At 42.1% G+C, this 22,414-nt stretch overlaps 1 protein-coding gene and 1 long non-coding RNA gene across 3 annotated transcripts in view; both read left to right on the forward strand.

Moving 5' to 3' along the window:
* The window catches only part of LOC309373215, a 408,815-nt gene that overhangs the window by 351,344 nt on the left and 35,057 nt on the right, over window positions 1-22,414 (forward strand). The window lies entirely within an intron of this gene.
* The window catches only part of ZHX3 (zinc fingers and homeoboxes 3), a 47,100-nt gene continuing 35,057 nt past the window's right edge, over window positions 10,372-22,414 (forward strand). The window contains exon 1 of one of the 2 annotated variants that reach the window (XM_081916735.1): window positions 10,372-10,666. The gene's annotated coding sequence lies outside the window, so the exon portion shown is untranslated. The remainder of the gene's footprint in view (window positions 10,667-22,414) is intronic. The other variant, XM_081916733.1, reaches the window with a different exon arrangement.

Here is a 22,414-nt window from a genome sequence, read left to right on the forward strand (position 1 = left end):
TAACAGGAGTTCTCCAGGTGGCTCACAAAGCATTCATGAATCAGCCCAATGCTTTGTCAAGTCCCGCTTGAGCGGAAAAGTAATGCACAGACATCTACCAACAATGAACTCATCCTCCGAGTGTAGGATCCTTATGCTGTCCAAATGCACCTTCTGTGCACAGGGAGAAGACATCAGCACGGCAGTCTTGAGCAATTTTCACAGTTTGCAGACTTACAAAACAAAATCTTTGTATGAGAAATCATAGAAGGGAGGGGAGAAGGAATTCCAAAAGAGCCCAATGAGGACTAAACACACTGACTGGCTCAAAGAGGCATGGGAAAGAAATGGAATGGTGCATTCTGGGAAAGAGGATGGCTGCCGGCTGCTTAGAACCTTTAACGTGAGCCTTCCACACTGCAACATTTAGTTGCAACGCCACCACTGAGGGAAAAGCAAGTATTTCATTTCACCACAAGATGGCAATGGTCTATCTCTACCAAGCTATATTGTGGCCTCAACTTTATTGGTTCTTCCCCTCAATTATGTACATGCCTTCATTTTTGAAAGAAATCTGACACACACAGAGGAATGCTAAGTATAGGAAGCTGGCAAAGATGCCTGCTTGCACCACTGTCTGGCTTAGATTTCTAGCTTTCATTTTTAAAAGAGAGAGAGAAAGAAAGAGACCTTGTAGAACTGAACACACGAGGCAAAATGTGCAGACACTATTGTGCCCAGTGGTTTTATGAAAAAGTACCACATGCCTGCCTTTTAGTGTTTTTGCCCATGAGTGAAGTCTTACTTATAAATGGTTGCTATTTAGGGCAGTGGTAATAACCATAAAGATGTTTAAAGTGTACATACTCATTGCCCAAAGCAGGGACTTACTGGTTCAGTTTGAATTCCTTTATTTGGTCTTCCCTGGTGGAGAAGGGAAAGGAGACATTCAGACATTTACAGCTCAGCCCTGTACATCAGGGATAGGTATTTATACTTTTCTGTCAAGGGCACATTTCTTCAAGGTAGAGATCAGGGAGAAATTTGGTTTCATTTACATTTAAAGTTATGCTTCCCAAGACGATAAATGAACAAACATGTATTTTGCAATATTTATGTACTGCTTAATCAACAAAACCCTCTTTGTGATTTAGGTTAAAAAAACACCCCCCACAAAACATTCATAAAAATACCAATAATATCAAACATAAAAAACACACTGACCCGAAATAGAATCAAGCTATAAATCAGCAGTTTTAAAAACAAATGCACAATAAAATTATACATTAAAAGTGACTTGTCTGGGTAGGCTTGCCTATGCAAAAGGGTTTTCAGCAGGCTCCAAAAGCAAAACAATGAAGGAACATGACAATATGCAAGGAGGCAGGGTGGGTTGTGGCACTGATGCCTACCTGAAAGGGGGCTTAGCTGAGTCCCACCAGCTGAAAATGATGCTGATAGGTTTTGGCGATGCAAGGTTTGGATTTCCTACTGCTGGTTATTGAAAAAACGAATTAGCACCCCTACACTGCTGCTTTGCAGATTAGTAAAATGGTGCTCTGGGAAGCCTTCTGAAATCTTTCTTCCTGTGTTTTTCCATATCCCGCCCCCCATGGAAACTTCCTCTCTATTAGTTGGGGGGGCAATATATATGCCATACCTGCCTCCCCCCTCCTTCCCCTACAGAACCAATAATAGCTCTAGGCAGTGCCTCTTTTCTGGGGGGACACAGGGGTATGCATACCGCTAAACATCTTGTGAATCTAAGTTTGGCTTCATTTAGGGGCAGAATTTCAATATGAGTAGGAAAATGAGAGTACCCCTAAACATTTTTTTTTTAGGGGAGCACTGGCTCTAGGGGAGGAGTGCAATTAAATTGTGGAAAGGGCAAGAGATGAAACAGCTGAACATTCAATCCCCAGCCCTTTTAAAAAAACATTTTTTAAAAAAATGAAATGTTTTCAGTATGACAAACTGGTAAGAAGTTTTCAGTATGAAAAGCCTGAGAGATTCTATTTGGGCATCATCCGTGTCATGTCCTGTTTGGCTGAAACTGAGGGATGTTTTGTTAGGAGGAGGAGCCAGTGTGGTGTAGTGGTTAAGAGCGGTAGTCTCGTAATCTGGGGAACCGGGTTCACGTCTCCGCTCCTCCACATGCAGCTGCTGGGTGACCTTGGGCCAGTCACACTTCTTTGAAGTCTCTCAGCCTCACTCACCTCACAGAGTGTTTGTTGTGGGGGAGGAAGGGAAAGGAGAATGTTAGCTGCTTTGAGACGCCTTTGGGTAGTGATAAAGTGGGATATCAAATCCAAACTCCTCCTCCTCCTCCTCCTCCTCCTCCTCCTCTTCTTCTTCTTCTTCTTCAGAAATCAGAAGCAAGTAGCAGCTGAAATTTCCAGTCTAATCTACATGCCTAGGCACACCTAGGAGTTCTCTTTAAATGAACCAGTTCTAAGACAATGATACTTTCAGTTCCTCTCTGTATTATAGCATCTTCCAAATAGATCATCCTCCCAGTCTAAAGTCAGGCAGATTGATCAGCATAATAAGAATAATCATAATCATAATTTTTATTATTATTTATACCCCACCCACCTGGGTGGCTCCCAACAGAATATTAAAAACATGATAATACACCAAACATTAAAAACTTCCCTAAACAGGACTGCCTTCATATGTCTTCTAAAAATCAGCTAATTGTTTATTTCCTTGACATCTGATGGGAGGGCGTTCCACAGGGTGGGCGCCACTACCAAGAAGGCCCTCTGCCTGGTTCTCTGTAACCTCACTTTTAGCAGCAGAGGAGTCTAGGCACTGGTGTGGGTGACAGGGTGGAGTGGAGGGAAAGGAGAGGAAGGGTGTTGCTGCACTGGAAATGGTTTCCTGTGTGTGCGCACTTTCATACCTTCCAAGTGTCCTGGAAACAATGAGACTTCCCATTTTTCACACGAGATCATGATGGCCCTTTCAGGGTGAGAGCGAGGTGGAGGTAATGTGACTCGCCCAAGAGTGCATCCCAGAAGACGTGAGTCCTGGTTTTGCATCAGAAAAAGTTGGATGGTATGCACTTCATGTTCAATTCTTTACAAAGCGGAACTTCCCATTCCAAAATAGGAAAACAGCATACAGTACAACCTGTAGGGGGAAATGAAGCAGGAAGATCTGGAGAAATCATTGTTTTTCAGTTATTCAATTTTCCTGTTTTGTGCAAATCTTATTGTGCTTTTTTAAAAAACAAAAGCAAAAGCAGCAGCAACAACACCCCCCCCCCACACACACACACAGCTGCAGGGCTTGCCAGAAATTGTCACAACCAGGGCCAATACTGTTGTTGTCGGTATGTAGGATATATGGAAAGGGGGAGGGGGAATGAATGTTTGATCTAACCCCAGGGAAAAAAATGAGACAACCCACCCACTGTCTCAAGTGCCATGGTTTATAGTTGCATTTTTCAAAACCTATCCAATTATCCCTGGATCAAGTAAACACATTTACAGAGGGAAACAAGAGAGTATGAAACTCTTTAATTGGGGTGTCATGTGCACAATGCAAAATAGGAACACAATCAGCTTCAAATACAGGTGTGGGCAAATCCTACACGAACGTGTCTGAGTTGCAGCTGTTCTGTAATTACAACAGGATGAGACTAAACAGTCTATGAAACAGTCTTCAATTTGAAAAAGGGAGACAGTTGCGTTCTGTGTTACTAACGCTCTCTATTTTCCAGACACTAGCTCAGCAGGAAAATCCACTTCAGAATACAAGAATTAAAGTGGAGAAGTGTCTGCCTAATGCAATGGCTAGGGATGGCTAATATATCCCCACCAGATATGACTGGATTCCAAATCCCAACAGCTCCAGCCAGAATGGTTCAGGGATGATGAAAGCTGTAGTTCAATGACATCTAGACCACAGGTCTGCCAGCCCTTCTTTAGGAACTGGTGTGTGTGTGTGTGAGAGAGAAAGATGGGGTGGGGAATAGAGGTATCATAAGCAAAACTACTGAATCTAATTGGCTGGGGTGACCCACATACTTTAGAGTCAATGACAGTGTGGGCCAATGAGGGCAAAGAAGATGAAGAAAGAAAACTGCAGAGAGAACAATGAGGTGTAATCAATGTGATGTCCAGATGTCATGGACCTCCCATCATCCCGGACAACTGGCCATGCTACTAGGGCTGATGGGAGTTGCAGTCCAACAACATATAGAGGGCACCAGGTTGGTTATCCCTGATCTAATTCAGTATTGTCTATGCTGACTGGCAGCAGCCCTCCATGGTTTCAGGCAGGGGTCTCTTCCAGCCCTACCTAAAGGTGCCACATGCTGAACCTGGAACCTTCTGCACACACGCAGATGTTCTCCCACTGAGGCCAGTGCCCTTCAAATGAACACAAAACCATCTGGCTCAGCTCTAACTCCAGATTAATTTCCAGCACACACTTGGCAACCTATCCGGTTATACTGATGGCATTGCTAGAATACACTAAACTTGGGTACTTCAGTTCCTCGGTATTGTAAGAGTATTAGTAATGGGGGAAACCAAAGCAACACCTCTCAGGAACCTGTTGTCATTGCTGTTGCTGTATCCATTCCAAAGTGGCCCACAGTACAACAGAAAAATATCTAATAACATGGCACTGCATGTCAAATGCTGGTTCCCTAGACAGATACATGGAATATAAACAAGAAGACGGCAAGATATATAGAAAGAAAGTGTGAGTGTAGCGACTTCCTCTTCTCCTGTTGCTTCCGCCCCTCGGGGGGGGGGGGGCACAAACACTTTAGTGCTCAATCTAAACCATGGGTAGGCAAACTAAGGCCTGGGGGTCAGATTTGGCCCAATCGTCTTCTAAATCCGGCCCACGGACGGCCCAGAAATCAGCATGTTTTTACATGAGAAGAATGTGTCCTTTTATTTAAACTGCATTTCTGGGTTATTTGTGGGGCATAGGAATTCATTCATTCCCCCCCCCCCAAAAAAAGTACAGTCCGGCCCCCCACAAGGTCTGAGGGACAGTGGACCGGCCCCCTGCTGAAAAAGTTTGCTGACCACGATCTAAGCAAACGACAATTTGAGTTTACTCCAGACTGATGTTTGCTCCGATTCAGAGCTAAAGAGTGAGTTTTCCCAGGAAAAGGTGTGGGGCAAGGGCACAACCACTTGGACCTGTGCCTAGATAGTGCAGGGCAAGCAGAAAACGTCTCAGACCCATGCTTCCTAGGCATGGGGCAAGTGGGGGCATGGATGAGCCCACCATGCTTCTTTAGCAGTCAGTCCAGGAATCCTGCTTTGGCAGACAAATAACAAATACAGTACTTGGGGAGGTGGGGAGTGAGACATTGTTCTGGGTTTGAACAAGTTATTGCTGCTGCTGTTGCTTCCACATTGCACTGCTGTGGTCTAAAGCTAAAAGGAGACACAGCAGCCCTCCCTTAGCAACTGGCTCTGTGACACCCTCTCCTTCTTTCTGCTTTACCACACTGCTTCAGGTCAGAGGGAATCCCCACTGAGAGGAGGAGGGACATTTAAAGGGATTTCCCAGCCTGCCCACTCTTCTCTCAGGAAGAGCGATAAAGAGCCATTTAAAGACACAGAGAGAGACAGAGGGAGGAAGCCTGGCAAAGTGTGCTGTTTCTTCTCTCTGCCTCCTCTCAGATGGTTCTCTGAAAAGGGGGGACTCTGGTTTTCCTCAGAAGATCAACAAAGAGGCTTTTCAAAAGAGGTGATTCAGCAAACAGTAACACAGGGATGAAAAAAAAATAAAAATAAAGAATGACTGAAACTCGGTGTCAGTTTCCCTGAAGAATGTAAATTCCCATGCAGTGAAACAAAACCTTAGCCAAGCCTGGGTGGATTCACTTTCAGGGCTGACTGATTTCAAAATGCAGTGATCATGGATTGTGTGCTTTGGAAAACATCAGGCATTTGTCCACAGTTTTGCTGGGGGTCTCCGAGAACAGGGCAAAGATAAAAAATGTGCACTCAGGAGATGGCCAACTCAGTTTGCTTGGATGTATCAAATGTCATTTCTAGCGCTGGATAGAAAAATCAATTAAAAGTCATTTAATTGGTGAAAAAGATAGCAATTAAATAATAATAATTATTATTATTTGTAATATATTTATAAAAACTGTGAATGTCAAGCAAACATGTCCATACTCTACAAAGTACAGTACTGTATGTTTTTGCTTCAGAAATATTGCTTTTACCAATATGTAAATATAATTTTTAGCTTAGTCTATTAATTGACATATGAATAACAATTTAAAATGTCTTTAATAAGTTTAAAAGCCTAGACATTTCGCATATCATAAAATCTATCAAACCTAATTACTCTCTCACATGCATTTCCACAGAAATGTCTTCAAAACCAACAGAGACACTTGTGGCACCTTAAAGACTATAAAATCTATTATGACATAAATTTCTGCAAACTATAATCAGAAGACATGAAAAGCTTATCCTGAGTTACAGGTGCACACATGGTTGTGGCATGGTGGAATTATAAACAATGCTGTCAGAGGGAAATTAAACACAGAAGGTGCAGACTAAATATAAAGTCATTCAGGGCACATGAGTGATCTCAGCCAGTGGGTCATGGGATTTAATGGATGAGTCCTGTGGTTTCTGGTTTCAAGGCTTAGAATCAAATCAGCCTTCACCAATCTAGTGTCTTCCAGTTGTTTCCAAACTACAACTCCCATGCTGGTTGGGGTTGATCAGAGTTGTAGTCCAAAACATCTGGAGGGCACTAGGTGGTGGAGGCTTATTTAAATCAACACTTTTGTTTACATGGTCCTCCCATTCCGTGGGGACTGATATTGTCTGAGAAGGTTTGGTTGATGGTTCTGCCACTGTTTGAGCTATGAGCCTTCTCTCTCTTTCTTTTTAAAAATGTTTTTAATATAAATTTTATTAACATATAGAACACATACATATACATTTACACAATACACATACACAACACACTACCTTATTTTCATAACATAAAACATACCTACATTACTCTATATAATACCTACCTATACTGTACATATCAACATACCTATACACCTACCCCACACAGACACCCAACAAGTGACTTGACTTCCAGCCGTTCTCGTTACACTACTTTATTTTTCCAATTAGCTTAAACACATTTCATTATTTCTTTAATCTCTTTTTCTATCTTGACTTTACTCTCCTTTCACTCTAATCATTTTTTGGATTCACACAATATGTGTCAGAAATTCTACTTTTTCCACAAAATTTTTGATGTATTCCTTAAAGATAGCCCACTCCTTATTCACTTTTTGTACCATATCTCCTCTTATCCTCCCTGTTAGTTCAGCAGTATGGAAGTATTCCATCATTTTAGATAACTAAGCTATGAGCCTTCTCAGTGTTGGCTCTCTATCTTTGGAACTCCTGTAAAATGCTCACATCCCCAAGTTTAATGTCAACGTTTCAAATGACAGTGAAGACTATTCTGTTTGGAAAATGAGCCTTTTGCTTTCCTGAGCTGGTGCTGAAATTTTAATATTTATTATTGTGTTACCATAAAGTTCTGGGATTGTGGCCAACCGGCAAATTCAATCTGCTACAATTCTCCCTCAAAGAACATAGAATTGTAGATTTGGAAGGGACCACCATCTAGTCCAACCCCCTGCAATGCAGGAATCTTTCACCCAACATGAGACTTGAACCCACAACCCTGAGATTGACAGTCTCATGCTTTACCAACTGAGCTATCCCTCAGCTCAGTAGCTACTTGGCACCATATTATTTAGCCAAAAAGCTGAATTCCTGTAGACTTGGGGTTGTAGCCAATGTTAGTTTACTCAGAGTAGACCCAGTAAAATGAATGGACTTCATTAATTTCAATAAGTCTACTATGAGCCTAACTTAACTGGATACAACTCTTCCCTGAGAGATGGCTTACCCATCTTCTGACCCTGAGTGTTGTGTTCTCATCTCCCACTGCAGTTATGTTAAAAGGAATCACCCTCCAGTTGCTGCTGCCATCTAGGCCAGAGGCTGCTTCTTTCCTGCTGGTGACAAAATTATTGTAATTTTTGAAAAATAAAAAAAAGATTGTTGTTGCTTTATTACATACTTTTGTCATTATGACATTGTTTTGAGTGGTTTCATATGCAGTTTTTTTGTGGTCATGCTTTTGTTGTTTGAGTGCCTATTAAAAGTGGCATAAAGTGAGTAGTGATTATGACCTGTTTGGTTTTATGATTCTGTTGCATCATCTGCTTATTGCCCTTTGGTGTTGAAGCGTGTATTGGCATTTATTGTATTTTTTAAAAATGACTTTCCTTCCATAGGGTTCTTTGGAAGCTCTGCTGAGAAGTGGAGCAACAGAGGTCAAACATCCACACCATACATTTAATGCACATTGAAAGCACATGACTTTCCCCAAAGAACCCTGGGAACTGTAGTTTGTTAATGGGGCTTGGGAGTAGTAGCTCTGTGAGTGGCAAACCACAGTACCCATGATACTTTGGGGAAAGTCATGTGCTTTAAGTATATGGTGTAGAAGTTAAGTCTCAGTATTTATGTTATTAATTTTAAGTATGGTAGCATTGAATTGATATTTGACCCAACTCTAAAAGCTGAATACACACCATGGATTTAAAGTGCATCACTTCCCCCAAAGAATCATGGGAGTTGTAGTTTGTTAAGGATGCGAGGAATTGTAGCTCTGTAAGGTTCCCAGGATTCTTTGGGGGAAATTATGTGTGGTGTGCACACAGCCTAGGAATCTTAAAAGATATATATAAATATATAAAAGATACCCTTTATATACTGAAAGCCCCTGGCATCCCCAGCTAAAAGGATCAAATCTTAGGGGACAAATCTTTGAGAGATGCTGTCAGTCAAAGTAGACAATATCAGGTAAGCTGACCTTGTATAAGGTCCTTTGTTCCTCCAGCCTCCATGCAGGCACAGCCCCACCTGTTAGGTGTGGTGGCACATGCTACTGTTTCACCATCATCTAAAGCAGATCTTCAGGGTGAGGCAGTTAAATATTGTTGTCCCATTGAAATCAATAGGTGCCATTCCGGTGACTCAGTGCAGGGTGAAGACTGTAGTCAGGTGTGCACAAATACATCATTATCTAAACAGGCTGTACTGGGAAGCAATCCTGAAATGGAAATAGCAGGAGTGCAGGAAGTATATTGGCACATATTTTTATTTATAAAGTCACACCTGTATGTATGAAACAAGTTTATGTTCTTTTTGGCCTGAACTCTGTAGGAGAGACAGCTTGAAGCCTGATAAATTGTACCTTTAAATTAAAAATGGTGAATACATCGTAACAAAAGTAACTGGTTGTAAACTGATGTGTTACTTTCTGAACCTACTATTCCTCCCCCCTAAAGTGTTCTCAAGATAAACAGTGTCTGTTTTGGTTAGTGTCTATGTTTTGTTTCATAGACATCGTATTTATTTCAATAATTATAATACTATGTTGCAGTCCTATTCTCACTTGACTGGAACTAAGCACCATTACGCACAGTGGAGCTTACTTCTGAGTAAACATGCATGGTTTTTGCCCTGCATTCATAGTTAATCCCTTCTTCTTGAACCTTGCCCCAATGAGAAAAGTTTGCATTTTCGAAGCCATTCTCTGGAATATGAATAAACTACAAAACTGTCCCCGTATTGTCACATTGCTTGGTCTCATTACACAAAAAACTGTCCCTGAAGCATGAATTGCCTAAACTGCTGTCCTGTTGAAGTTAATAGAACTTACTTCTGAATAGACATGCAAAGCATTGCACTGCTTAGGAAGCCACAAGCTCCTGTACTCTGAAGGTTTTTTTTAAAAAAAAATCATTTGGCAAGTACTGTATCTGGCAAACATATGCCTTGAGACAGTACACAGCACAAAACAAAACAAAAAACAGAGACCAACTATTTTGTGAACATTTCTGACAAATTATAATAGTTTCAGAAAATGACACAGTTGCTTACAAGCAGCTACACTAATTACAAACAATCTAGCCATCTTTTTTAAAACAACAACAACACTACTACTTTTTGCTAGACTTCTCTAAATATCAGCTGTATCCAGTTCTGGCTCTCTACAGAACTGTATGCACTCCATGTTCCTACTGAGACCAGAGTCTGCCTCCCAGTGCCCTATTTTCAAGGGGTCTTTCCGCCGGCTGAGCAAAGCAACGTCGCCCAACTCGACTTTAGCCAGCACGGCGCATGCGCACGCCCCGGCCCCGACTCCGGTGACGTCAGCCCTCCCCTCCAGGCCCAGCTCCCTCCCTCTCCCCCCGCCCTCCTCGCGGCCACTCCAGATTACAGTGTTGCCAATCGGCGCTGTTTGCTGCGCCCGCCCGCGCCGCGCTCGCCACTCCGCCCGCCCCCCGCGCTCCTTCCCACTTCCCAGCATTGCGAGGCCGCTGAGTCCACTCCCTCCCGAGCCTTACGTCGGTTCGGCAGCCCCCCCCCCATGCGCCGTCCCTCCTCCTCCTCCCTCGCACAGGACGGAGCCGCCGTCGGGGCCTCGGCAGCTGGGCAGCAGGACGCGCCTCCTCCTCCTCCCGCCTCGCTCGGGACCCGGAGCCGGCGAAGCCGCGACGGCAGGAGGTGAGTCCCGCCCGGCGGCGACCCTTCGGGGGCTCGAACTCAGCCTCCCCCCTCCCACGTCGGAGGTGCTGCCCATGGCTGGTCCCACTCCAGTAAGTGCCACCTGGGGGCTCGCACCCCCTTAAACCCCCCAAATTGCCTTCCCTCTCTCCATCAGTGGCCCCCACACGCCCCCTACTCCTCGCGGACCCTCCCCGTCCATCATGCCCTCTTCTGTCCCCTGGGACAAGCATAGGACCCCTCCAAAGTCCTCCCCACTACCACCACCTTACACCCCCTCGGTTCCCACTCATGCCCTGTCCCCCTGACCCTTTCCTTCCCCAGGACCCCCAACCTGGGCTCCCAGGCTGTCATTGCTTCTCCCACCCCTTTCCGGGAACTCCCACCCTGCGCTTGTGGATACATCAACACATCCCAGGATCCGTGTCCCTTTGTCTTCCCAGAACCACGGCTTCTCCCCCCCCCCCCCGTCGCAGGATTCTCACTCCCCACCCACCCCGGACGGGGTGGCCACCCTATCACTCCATGCTTCGAGCCTGCTGTCGTTGATCTTTGGCTCTCCTGACTCTCTTATTTACGCAATCCATACCTACACGTTCTTGTCATCCACACACACACCCCTCTGGCCCCTGGACTTTTTGGTAACTTGTCCAATCCATCCTTCAGTTTCCCACTCCTCCATCTCAGCCGGGAAGCCGCCTCTCAACTCCATTCCTTAAATAGCTTTGCTTTTGACAGCCTGGCCCTTGCCTTAAAGAGAATGGCAAGAATTAGAGACAGAGACTTGCTACCTTTGCTAAACTTTTCTAGGTTTCTGACTTCTCTGCCCCTTTAGAAAGTTTTAAAAAAATATTCTCCATTGGTTTGTTTACTTTTCTTTCCAATCACTGCAAGGGCTATATTTATGGTGACTCTGGTTTCTTCCAGTGCAATCAATTCTAACTATGTCTACTTAGAAGTAAGTCCTATTGAATTCAATGGGGCTTACTCCCAGGTAAGTCAGGTTAGGGTTTATCATTGTTTCTCAGTCCCACCAGGATGTTCACTCCTACCCTAAAGTCTTGCTTGATAGCTCATTTTCTTTTGATTACCTGTACCTAGCTACGGGCTACCCAGCCATAATAACACTGACTAACCTTACAGCAGGGATGGGGGACCTAGGATGTTTTTAGATTGCAACTCCCATCAACCCCAGCTGGCATGGCCACTTATCAGGAATTGTGGGAATTGTAGTTGAACAATATTTAGAGGGCCACAGATTCACCATACCTGCTTTACGGGATTTTAAAGGATTTCATCTAGATAATGCTTATGAAGCACTTTGAACACTTCCATGAGACACCTGAAAGCACTATACAAATGTTGTTATTGGTGATATTTCCTCCCCTTGTTGGGTTCTGTCACTGATCCTAGATCTCATTGCCTTCATATTTTCCCATTGAATTATTTACTTCTCGCACTGTGTTATTTTGCTAGGAAGGAAAGGAAAGCCTTGAGAATTTTTTTTACCTGATCTCTGAGATTGCCATCCCTAGCTATGTAACTCTGTGTGTGTGTGGCAGGAGGGACTGCGACAGAATGTTGTAGCACCTTGAAGACTACAAATTTAATGTGGCCTACGCTTTTGTGGCCTGGAATCTACTTAGATACCTGGAGTATTGTTCCCATTTGACGAGGGTGTGTGCATTTATCAGTGTTTATATAGCCACAGGGACAAACAAACATAGGGGGAAAATATAAACTGAGGTCAAACGACCATGAAATACTAAAAAGTACGGTCTGCGGTGATTATATATATATATATATATATATATATATATATATACATATACACATACAGTGGACATTGTATATTTCCTGGTTTTATTGTACTGACTTTTATGAAGATTATTGTAAACTGCTTTTGAATTCCTAATGAAGGGTAATTTACTTTTTAATATATATATATATGTTTATATGTTTGTGTATACACACACAAATGTATGCATAGACATATAAAAATATAAAGTAATCAAGCATCATCTTTATTTGATGAAGTGGACTCTATTCTATGAAAGTGATTCCACATTAAATCTGTAAGTGTTTCAGGTGTCAAAAGATTTTATTCGCTGTTTATTCCAATAGGCATCTCTTAAGGTCAGAAAGCTGTTTATCCTGGAAGTTGCAATAGTAGGAAGGTGTTTTGAAAGTAGGAAAACATGATGCAGAAAAATATTTTTGCAATGTAAAGATTCACTGTGTATTGGCATGGCTGTGTTGACTCTTGTTAAAAACAACTGCTCTATTCAGAAGTTGCCTACATTACGTACAGTTAAAATATATTGTGTAAATTACCTTGTAAGACATCAGTTTAGTACCAAGTTTCTGGTTTTCATAGAATGTGGATGCCTTCCCCCTTCCGCCCCAACACTACACACCCTCTCCCAAATATTTCTGAGGACTAGAAATGTGGATTTTAAACATGGAAGCTAAGATTTCCTCAGTGTGTCAGAAGTTGGTATTTGTTTATTGAGGTGCAGCCTGGAGGTGATACTCATATGCAGTGGGCCGCAGTTGAGAGCAGTTGGCATGTGTGTCACAACAGCATTGAGTTGCATTGTGCATTGCACTTTTGCTTGGCCCTGATGTTGCATTCATGCCAGCTTGTGGCGAACAGTGTATTTACCTGTGTCATTTCTCATTTATAATCCTGCGCCTCTGTAACAAGCGGCTGCCAGCGCAGTCTGTTTTTGCAACGTGCTGCTAACTTTAAACCGGACACAGCATGGCAGCCGCATTTGGTATATTAAAATAAACCACTGGCATTTTCTCCGGAGCCTTTTCTCCCTTTTTGAAAACAACACCACGTTAAGTACTTAGCTTGACACTGATGCATAAACATAACAGGTTTGTTTTCTTTCAAGTGGCTGTAGCAGCTGCCTAAAAAAGTTCATGACACACTTGGTCTTTATTGCTTAGAAATTCAAAGAAAATGATTTTTTTTGATGGTATGGTCCGAGCTAGCCAAGAACTTTTTAATTTTTGTTCATTTAAAGCTTCTTTCCCCAATTCCTTATCTTTAGCCAAAAAATAAAGACTCCCAGAATGGCTTGCAAATCACTACCACCCCAAATTTAAAAAATCACAGCCCCTTTTGTAATGACACAAAAAGAAAAAATGATTGGGAGGGAGGAGGAAATAAGCTAATAAGCAAACTCAGGTTCAAGTTATTGGCTACAAGTTATCCTGATGACCAGCTGGAATGGAAAAGTTCAAGTAGAGGAGACACTAAAAGTTCTGGACTCTGAGCAGCGCCAGTCAAAACTTAGCATAACCACTCTTCCTTCTCTGTGTGCTATGGTTTTAGTACAAAATAATAAAAAAATTGAAGTGTAATTTTGTACAGAGTGAGTTCAGTTGCCTGTGGAAAATTTACGGACCAGTGGCAGTGTGCTTAAGCCTTCCCTCTTGAAGCACGCTACCACTCAAAATCTGCCCCAGCTTCTTTTTTCCCTTTGTGGAAGTGTATGGGAACTGGTATATGGTTCGCTGCAGGGGTAAAAGCAGGTGGGAGCAATTTTTAGGGAGAGAGGGAACAATGGGCAGGGACAGACTTAAACTCCCACAGGCCCTTCCACTGCTCCCAATTGTTGCTGCTTTTTCTTTTCTTTTTTTAAGGCAGAGAAAATTTATGCACAATTGCATATGATGAGTAGACTGGTTGCATCCGTCTGGATTCCTCATCTGTATATTAGGAATAATAGTTACTTGCCTTTTTTTGAATTACTGTGATGACAAGTAAGATAATTTTTTTTTTACAAAACACATTACGGGTTTTGTATAAATAACAGGGAACAGCAGTGATAAAAACCAACAGAAGCAACTGCTGTGAAATGATTTGAAGATGATCACTTGAAGAATTTGCAGCAATGATTGGAAGCAACACACATATCTTCCCATCCTAACCTAAGACCTAGGTTTTTCTGCTTCTCCTGATACCGGGAACCAAAACTAATATGTCACTGATAGGAGTAGTGTTGTAATCAGGCCTTCTGCAAGACTTGCGTTGGCAGGCAAGACCTCTCTGGACTCAGGGACCTCTTATTTGCATTTAGCTAGCTGCAGAGGATCTTGGGAACTGGAAATGTTTGAGTGGGATGCCAATCCCAGATGGAAAGAGCGTGTGCTGGGGTCTTGCGTCACTTTAACTTGGATGGTTAACATTTCTGGGAAATGACTGGTCTGGAATTATTATGTTTTAAAAACTCTCCTGCTGGATTTTTTTTAAAAAAGAAAGGAAGAAATTCTGAAATCTAATGCTTTATGTAGTCCCATAACATTTATCCTTCCCCCATCAAATCTTTATTTTTTAACCTTTTCTCAATCCCACCCATCAAGAGTTCTAATTGCAGGTGTTGGGAACAAACACAGTGTAACCATTTATTATTTTGGGCAATATTTTCCCCCATCTGCAATTTTAATTTAGATTTTAGTTTACTCCATGTTCTTTCCATGTAAGCACTTGTATTCTGTTAGTCCCAAACTTGGGATCATTGTGTCCTAAGAAACTTTGCTGGCTAATTCTCCATGGATAGGGAAGAGCCAAAAGTTTTCTCATGAACTGGAACTACTTATGGCGAATGAATTTGACCCCCCCTCCCCCCCGTAAGAGCATGAAGGATTACAAAAGAGCAACAAAATCAAGTGGAGCAGAGAACCTGTGAGGAAGAGAAGGAAATGAACTGAAAGGAGAATTGTGTTAATAGCAGCAGAGAGGCCTTGCTTAATTGTTGCTATGTTAATTAAGTTGGCTGAGTGTTGGAAGTGTTGCAATTCTAGTCCAGATCCGATGACGATAATTTTTAAAAATTCATATTCCCTGTTCCCTGACCATCAATTTTACAATGCAATCGTATGCATGCTTACTCGGGAAAAAACCCCACTATAGCCAATGGAGCTTGTGCACAGCATGACTGCAGCATGAATGTGCAAAGTGCTTTAGGAAAATTTCTTTCGTAGCTAAATGTATGAACATTCCCATTGATACGTTTACAAATCTATATACATCAGTGCAGGATATTGCTTCAGTTTGTTTGTCATGGACTCCAGTCGAAGTAAACAAAAATGTATGTAAAGCTGCCTTATGGGGTTAGACTCAGGGCTTTTTTTCAGGGGGGGGGCTCACAGGAACTCAATTACGGCACCTTTCAGGTGGTTGCAATTGCCATTCTAAGAGAACGAGGGAGGTGTTCATGGTGAGGTCCAGCACCTCTTTTTCTAGAAAAAAGCACTGGGTCAGACCATATCTAGCCCAGCTTCGTCAACTTAGATTGACAGTGGCTTCCGTAACTGGGAATGCATGGAACTGAACATGGGACTGTGTGATTGCAAATGCATAGCAGTGGCTCTCCAAGGTCATCTAGTTGCAAAGGTTGGATTTATTTATTTATTTATTTATACTCTTATCTCACACATTTTCTTCAAGAAGCTCAAAGTGAATTATTTGGTTGTTGTCCCCTACATTTATCCTGCAGAACAACCCTGAAAGGTAGGTTAGATTGTGAAAGAGTGAATGGCTCAAGATCACACAGTGAGCTTCATGGCTGAGTGAGGATTTGAACCCTAGGATGGTATTCAGCTAAGGGCAGTTCCACACAATACATTTAAAGCATGTCCAGTGCACATTTAAAACACAGAAATCCTGAGAATTCTAGTTTCCCCCACAGAGCTACAATTCCCAGTACTCTTAACAGGCTACAGTCTCCAGGATTCTTTGGGGAAAGTCATTCACTTTAAATGTATACTGTTGTTGTTGTTTAGTCATTTAGTCGTGTCCGACTCTTCGTGACCCCATGGACCAGAGCACGCCAGGCACTCCTGTCTTCCACTGCTTCCCGCAGTTTGGTCAAACTCATGCTAGTAGCTTTGAGAACACTGTCCAACCATCTCATCCTCTGTAGTCCCCTTCTCCTTGTGCCCTCCATCTTTCTCAGAAATGTATACTGCATCCACTTTAAATGTATGGTGTGGCTCTGCCTTTTATTTTACTCAAGAGTAGACCCAGTGAAATTAATGAAGATGACTAACATAGATCCACTAATTTTGAAACTCGGCTGAATACCACTCCTGGCCTCCCAAGTCTTAGTTACTCTAGTCACTATCCTATGCTAGCTCTATATGCTGTCTCCAAAATAAGAGGTATTATAATGAACAGGAAGAGGAGCAGTGGCAGCAACAAGTTAGATATATTGCAAGCTCATGTCCTGCTTGTGGGTTTCCCACAGGCATCTGGTGGACCACTCTGGGAAATGGGATGTTGGACTAGGCAGGTTTCAGTCTAACCCAGCAAGACTCATATGTTCCTAAAGAACAGAACAAAATAATAACTCTCCCAGAGGGCCCTGAAATAGACACACAATTTGTCTTGTGTTGTTCTTGCTAATAGCATATAAACATTATGTATCATTTACGTAAGAGCCCTGTGAAGAAGATATTCAATGTCTTTGTTATGCTCATTCTGGAACATAGGTGCCTTGGCACCTAAACCCATTTCTGCTATTTGGGTTTCTTCATCCGAACTGCATCTGTCAGCGAGAGATGAATTGTTAGAACCTATTGACGCCGCAAGACAAACAAGTATTTGCGTTAGGCATCTTATGAAATTTAAATATATTTTCCTGTTGGCTTAATGTCTTTATAACAGCATGGTGGGCCTCCTTTATCACAAATGAGGAGCTGAAGTGCACTGCATCCTGACAAACCTTGGAGTTGGGATTAGGATGCAGGTCTGAATACAGTTTTGCTGTTGGGTATTGCTGGCTGCCAGCATTCACCTTTCAGAAGATTGTAAACTGGGTATATGAGGTATTGCCAGCCCTGGGGTTTCAGCCTCTGAGGAGCTATATGAGCTTTGGTTCTCACTGTGCATTTAATGAATACTTAGAAATTCCTTTTGTGTTACTATGAGGTCAAAGGAAAGGAAGGGTGATTTCCTTGCTTGCCTCAATCAGCCTTTGAAAATCTCTGTGAAGTCGGCTAGAATTAGTCCCTATTTGCAGATGACGGACTAGAGCTGGAAGAGTGGATTCTCTCGTGGGATTTGAACCCCGGATTCAAAGTAAACATTGTGCCCACATCTCGCATGGAAGTTCTCTGGGTTAATTTTGTGCCCTGTAAACAAGGCAGTGTTGGCTTCTGAAAGTAAGTAGTTATTGATATTTCCACAATGGTTGCCAACTGGTACATTTTTCCACAGTGACAATTGGTTGTGTTTAGTGTCTGTTTAGAAGTGGCTGCTTTTAACAGGTTGCCCGTTATACAACAGGTTAGAGGTAAAAGATATATCATTTATTAGTAGCTCTTTTTAACTGTCCTTTATTGCTAACTTTAATATTGTTGAGGTTTTTTTTTGTAAACGTCTGTTAACGGTCTGTTAAATAAACAAATCCATTTTACTTAGACTGGGAACAATTATACCCCTCATTTATTGGGTAAGGTTAGTTAGAACAGGAGCAGAAAAGTAAACCCAACACTTCAGAAAGTTTATTTAAAAATTTAGGATTGTGATTGATTGGAATGAAAATTTTCTTTATTGGACCAATGCTTCTATTGGGCTAAGAATATACAAAACCTTTTACCTGCTGAAGCACTGTGTTTAGTTAAAAAGTTGGTGAGAAACTCAACAAAAAAATGTTTCTTTTAGAGTATCAGGATGTTCATTCTTGCTTCATCAGTGTCAAGCACCTAGTAGGCCACATACACAACTGTTGGGCTGCAGTTGGTTTTGTGGATCCCATAGGTATTATTGAGAAGTATAGAATCTCAGAACTCTCAGCATGAGATAAACCCATTGTATTGAAAACCAGATAGCCACTGTAGAAGTGTGAACCTTTAAGCGAGAGAGGTGCCTTTACTTTTCTCCAGCACAGTTGAAAGCAAGTGTGTTCAGGTAGACAATGAAATATTAAAGGCACCAGCTATGGCAGCAGTAAGGCCTGATTCAGAAAATCAGTGGCGTAGGTCACCTACAGGCAGCACCACACGGAACAATATGTTTATTTGTGAAGCGGCCACATTTTCACCGTGACATTGCGAGCCTTCCATACATCTTGCTTTTAGTTACTTGTTCATTTCATTGTTGGCAAAAGCGTCTTCCCAAACAGAGTTACCTCATTTCTCGGAAATATGGGTTTGTTTTACTCCTCACATTGGAGTTAGTTTGCTCTGAAGATGTTTGTACACCTTTGTGGCAACACCAAAGCTTTGGTGGTACTGGAAAAATACTAGACACCAGAGAAAAGTGCGTAGGAAAGTTTTTTCCAGAAAAATTTCGGCCCAGCTAAAGGACAGATACCTAAAACTTGTCATCTAGCTCTTGTCATCTAAAACCAGGCATGACTTACTTATTTTAAGGAATAGAAAAAAAACATTGTACTATGGGTCCATATGCACACTTATGTGATGGAGTTATATTCATTAGATTTTTCCCTTCCAGAAATATAAACAAAATCCAATAAGGTGAGATGAAGTTGCCTGGAAGCATTTCTTATGCTCAACAATAATCATTATGAGCACAGTAGAATATTACTATTGTTTATTAAATTTGTATACCATCCTTCATCCGAAGATCACAGGATTGTTCACAACATAAAAATACCAAATTAAAATACAAAATACATAAGAAAACAGAAACAAACCAGTAACCCCCCCCCCCATGGGGAGAGGCGTCCTTGAGGTAATGTTGCAAGATGCATTGATAGCTGTTTCTGAATTCTTGTTCCTTTACATATTTGCGTTTGAAAATGGTTAACAAAATAGCCAATGTATTGTAAGAGGGGTAATTTGGAATGGGCTCTAGCAGTAGAGCATTTGCATTGCATGCAAAATATTGTGGTTTAATTCACAGCAGCTCCAGGTAGGTTTGGGGGGACCCTTGTCTAAAACTCTGGGTGCTGGTGCCAGTCGGTACTGAGCTGTATGAACTCAGCTGCCTGAGTTATATGAGAGCAGTCACCTGTGTTCTCAGCCTTTTAGTTCTCTTATCAGTTTGTTGCTTTTTCTCCCTTTAAAAAAAACAACATCCTTTTGGTACAGCCAAGAATGGTTGTGCTAGTCTGAATAGTTCATTAGCAGTAACCCTCTTTTTTTGTCCCTCCTCTTCCCATGTTTACTGAAAATGTGATGCCAATTTAACGTTCTCCCGCTGTGCAGGAGTTTGGGGCATTTTTTAATTGCAGCAGGAGCAGGTGTGGTCAGTCCTAGGTTCAGAGGCTCTGTTTTAAGTTTCATTTTACTTGTGATCAGTCAAATTAACCGCACTGTTCTAGCTGTGGGAACAAGAAGCAAGCATTATCTCTAGTGTGATATTAATCTTCCTGCCTGCTATTTTGATATACAAGTCTAAACCACACTCTCTTTCTGTATTAACAGTGCTGCTTACTACTACTTCCTGGGCACTGTTTTTTTTAAAAAAAATATATAAAACAAGTGATGTCTGTAGCTTGTCTTCTAAGTTCAAGGGGGAGAGCTGCTAATATTTGGGTTAAAGAATTTGTAAGAAAATGAAATCGCCTTGGGAAGCATGGAGGCAACATGGAGTGTTTTATTTTCTTCTGAGTCAATAATGACTCAAATGTTCTAGCCCTGTGCTGCAGTCTTGGTGTGCTAATACTGTGCCATCTGGCTCATAACAAGCTTCAAAACTAAGATATTAAACACTTCCAGATTTGTTAGTTCTCTTTTGAGAATAGTCATTAGTAGGACTGATTTTCCTAACACTTTTGAATTTTGCGTACCTCATGAGATGGCTTGTGTTTTGGGCTATCTTCTTGTTTACAGTCTAGTGTTTGAAAAGAAAGCAGATAAGATTTGCAAGAGTTCAGATGTAGACTGGATTGACTTGCCAGAGTTCAGAAGTTCAGCATTGGAAAAGGGAGTTATTGTTTTGTTGTTTCTGTTTTAACTATTTGTGTTTTTATATTGTGAACAGCCCTGAGAGCTTCTGATGAAGGGTGGAATGTCAGACTAATAAATAAAATAAATATATAAAAATAAGTGTTTCATGACTATCTGGTTAGTTTATCTAAGGGCACGACAACATTTTATGATAGAGCTTCCACTGGGTACCTGTAAATCAATTTGCCAGCAGTAATTGGATTGGATTCTATGGCCATTCCAATGTTAAGTCAAACCTAAACTATCAGTTCACAGGTAGCTGCTACCTTATGCTGAGTTGATCAACCACAGGTTGATCTAGCTCAAAATTGTCTACTGTGAGGCAGGAACTGTTTCCAACCAGGAGAGGCCAAGGATTGAACCAAAGACCTTACGCATGCAGAGCAGATCTCTACTACTGAATTGTTTGCTTGTGTTGCATTCACTAAAGATTAGTCTAGCATTCTGAAACATGCACGGATTCTGTCAGAAAGCTAAGACTCTAATGCTTCAGATTCATTATCATCATGACATGACAATTCTCTCACTGACAGATGTTGCTGAGATTACTTCCCGTATTTTCAAATATCAGGTTGTGGTCTAGGGGGCATATGCCGACAATTACCCTCAAGTTTCTTGCTGGCATCAGATTGCAAAACTCTTTTACGAATGCGGCATTAACAGAGGGCTGTGCACACACCAGGGCAATAATACGTATGTGGATTGCTGTTCCATTGTGTGCAGTTGTGCAACTTTGTTCACACACAAGTGCTTTCAATTTTATGCCTCTGAAATCGGTCTTGATGTTTCCTGACCACACTAGTGGGTGGTCCTTCATGGAATTTATTTGTTCTGTATTCTGTTGTCCTCTCCCATCAAGTAGTATTTTCCTGTCATCCATAAGTTCCGGAAACCTATCCAGCTGTGGCCATGCACACACGTATTTGCTTGTCCTTGCAACAGCACCTTTTACATTTTTTTTATTTTATTTTTTGAAGAACAAGTTTTTTAGTACAGTGGTACCTCAGTTTACAAATTTAATCTGTTCCAGAAGTCCGTTCTTAAACCGAACCCTAATGAGGCTTCCCGCCACCGGTGCCCTTCCACCGTACAGATTCCATTCTTAGACCGAGGTAATGTTCACAAACCGGGACACTACGTCTGGTTTTGCGGAGTTCATAAACCGAATCGTTCATAAACAGGACTGTTCTTAAAACGAGGTATCACTATATGCCAGATTTGCACAAAAGAGCAGTCAGAAATAATGATAATAAATACACTTCCATCTCTCCAAGTGCCATGGACCCCTCGGCTCCATCAGAAGCAGGAATGCTTTGGCAGATTCAGATGGACCAGTAGGAGAGCCAGTGTGGTGTGGTGTGGTGTAGTGGTTAAGAGCGGTAGTCGCGTAATCTGGGGAACCAGGTTCGCGTCTCTGCTCCTCCACATGCAGCTGCTGGGTGACCTTGGGCCAGTCACACTTCTTTGAAGTCTCTCAGCCCCACTCACCTCACAGAGTGTTTGTTGTGGGGGAGGAAGGGAAAGCATAATGTAAGCTGCTTTGAGACTCCTGAAGGGGAGTGAAAGGTGGGATATCAAATCCAAACTCTTCTTAGGAAGGCAGAGAAGATGGTGTGGTGGTGAAAGATTGAGACCCAGGGTTGGAGGAGAGAGGTCCTTCCCATGTGATTCTAGATGTCAGAGGATGGATGATGGGGGTGGAGATGCTCCTTCAGGTATACAAAACAACACCCTAATATTGACGGTGGGGGAGGAATCTGAGCAAGGAGGAGTGCCTGTGTGTATTCTAGGAGCTCTACTGAGCAATGAATTGCTGCAGCCAACCTAGGAGCTTTTCACTTTGTTGATGTTATGAATTCCCTTCTGTGTAGAGCCATACCCATTTAATTTATATGACAGTACAGTGA

Source organism: Podarcis melisellensis (assembly GCF_964234715.1).
Source record: "Podarcis melisellensis genome assembly, chromosome: 6".
Classification (NCBI taxonomy): domain Eukaryota; kingdom Metazoa; phylum Chordata; class Lepidosauria; order Squamata; family Lacertidae; genus Podarcis; species Podarcis melisellensis.